The 2,665-nt window shown below is 29.2% G+C and overlaps 1 non-coding gene across 1 annotated transcript; it reads left to right on the top strand.

Moving 5' to 3' along the window:
• Positions 1-655: 655 nt before the first annotated feature.
• Positions 656-737, top strand: TRNAS-CGA (transfer RNA serine (anticodon CGA)). Its single transcript has one exon. It is a non-coding gene; the product is annotated as a tRNA-Ser (tRNA).
• Positions 738-2,665: the final 1,928 nt, after the last annotated feature.

The raw sequence follows: 2,665 nt of genomic DNA on the forward strand, positions 1-2,665 counted from the left end.
GGAGAAGGGAGGAAAACAGAGGAAGAAGCAGAAGAGAATGAAAAACAAAAAGGAAAGTTAAAAGAACATAAAAGAAAAAAATTTAAATTGCTTAAAACGAAAAAATATGGGGACCTATTGTATAAATTAACCTAAAATTTTTATTTGAAATGATGATTTAACATGCCACGTTAGCTTATTGTTATACAGTTAACTGCAATTAATGACTCAGTGACTAAAATGTTACAACACGATAACGTAAGTAACTAAAATGTAACATTTCAAACGAATGTGACTAATATATAACTTGAAATAAACAAAAGTGATTATTTTAATAGTTTACCATTATTATTATCATCTAATGAATATAACCTTTCTTTTACTTAGTAGACAAACTACGGAGGGCTGGGATAGCATCACCGAAAATTATATCTCTTTCGTTTACATGAGATCTAGATAACGCACGTGAAGACTTTAGTAGAATTTCTCAACTTAAACATTATAACTGTATAAAAACATATTTATTTTATCAAATATGGAGATTTCTAAAATAAACAGCTAAGTGATAGCATGCTTGTAATTTTGGCACAATGGCAACAGTCTTTCTTTCCTTTTATTCTTTTTCTTAGGAGTGGGGAAATAATTTTTTATTTATTATAAATCATATAGTCTAAGCGTCGATATGTCCGAGTGGTTAAGGAGACAGACTCGAAATCTGTTGGGCTCTGCCTGCGCAGGTTCGAATCCTGCTGTCGACGATTAATTGTTTTTTTTACCGGAAGAAGTAAACCACAGCCACATGGGTTAAATTAAACATAAAATTAAATCGTCTTAAAAGGTGTAATTAAATTAAATTATACTAGAGAGATTCTATTGTATGCGTAAATCATAAATTTTGAATAAAAATTGTATTTAAAAATAATATGTAATAAACAATGAAATCAATTCAAATAAGGATTTTATTAATAATATAAATACACAAATTTGATGAGAGAAAATATTTTATATTAAAAGTTAATTTTTTAAGTTTATTCAAAAATTATTATTGTAGTGGTAAATAATCTATTTATAAATCCATTAAACACAAGTTCAATTTTTAGACATGTTAATTTTAGTTCCTTTTAGTTAAAAACTATATAAAAGTATGAAAAGACAAAATATCATTAAAATAATAATAGTAGTCATTTAATAAAAGGATATATTAGTCATTTCCTAACTGAGTTGGTACTCGTTAACTCATGACACCAACTCGCTTAAGGGTTTTATTAATAATATAGAAGTTTAAATATACAAATGATGGAAGTAATAAAATGCGATAATAAAATTAAAATATATCAAAATATCAAAATTAAGTTTTAGCTGTGTAGTAAATTAAAAGTTTTATTAATGCAATTGATTGACAATTGATTGATTCGAGTTCAAATTCCACTATATACATATTTTTATTGGTTTTAAAAAATGAAAATAAAATAAAATCGAATAATATAACTTATTTTAATTACGAAAGGGTATGTCCATAATTTCTCTAATTGGGTCACTACCTCTAATCGAATTGGTGACCCAATTAAAAGTGACACTAACTCAATCAAAAGCTTAAAATTAATATAGATAAATCTTTTCCTATTCATGGCATGTTGATTAGGTTACTTAAATTAAAATATATAACAAAACTACATTATTCTTAATCTAATTAACTGATTATAAATTTTTTTATAAGAATTAACTTTAAATTTTACTAGATTATGTTACAATTAAGATGCACGTAAAAGAAAATTTTAATATTTTGTAACAATTTTATTTAATAATTGAATTATAGGTAGAGGGGTAAAATCAATACTTACCAATAATCATGAGCTAAATCCTTAAACATTTAGAGCTTGTTTGGTTTGGTGTATTGGCATAGCCAATACACCCCTAATCGGTGGGCCCCACCTAATACCTCTCTAATCCGCCGTTTGGTTCAGCGTATTGCTAATACGCGTGTATTCCGTTACTTTCCTAATCGGTGAAAAGCACCGATTTCTATTCCCCCCTTCTACCCAGATTAGGTGACGCTTCAGCAAACCCTCCCTCTTTTACCCTCCCCCGATCCCCTTTGTTTCTCTTCTGTTTTCCACCTTCATCCGATTTGCTTCCTTGTTTCATTTCTTTTCTTTTCTGCCGATTTGGTCCCAGTTTATTTTCTTGCCTTTTCTGCCGATTTGCTCCCCCGATTCTTTTCTTTTCTATTTCGACCGATTTGCTCACAGTTTCTGCCGATTTGCGTCATCGGTTAGTCTATGTTTCCCGATAGAATAATATCCTTTTCTATTGTAGATGAAAACAAAAACTTTCGAGGTAAACATTTTCTATTGTTTTTATCTAATCGGTTTCCCCTTTTGCTTTTTTCAGGTTCTTCTTCATTGTGCCCCGATTTGCTAATAGGTTAGTTTTCCATAGTTATTTTGTTTGTATTGCATGTGTGATTGAAATGTGTTTTCTGTTGTTGGTTAGGCTTAAGAAATGCATGCTATTGATTTGCTATTATTGTTATTATGGATATTGTAGGGAAAATTATGCATGTATGTCTTTTCATCAGCATAGGACCGACAATCCTTTGAAAACAATAGTCGGATTAGGCTTAACAGATGATCCTTTGAAATTGTTCTCTCTTCTCTACTAACCTTCGCTTTTGAATTTTTTTTTT

Source organism: Gossypium raimondii, chromosome 2 (genome assembly GCF_025698545.1).
Source record: "Gossypium raimondii isolate GPD5lz chromosome 2, ASM2569854v1, whole genome shotgun sequence".
In the NCBI taxonomy this organism is placed as follows: domain Eukaryota; kingdom Viridiplantae; phylum Streptophyta; class Magnoliopsida; order Malvales; family Malvaceae; genus Gossypium; species Gossypium raimondii.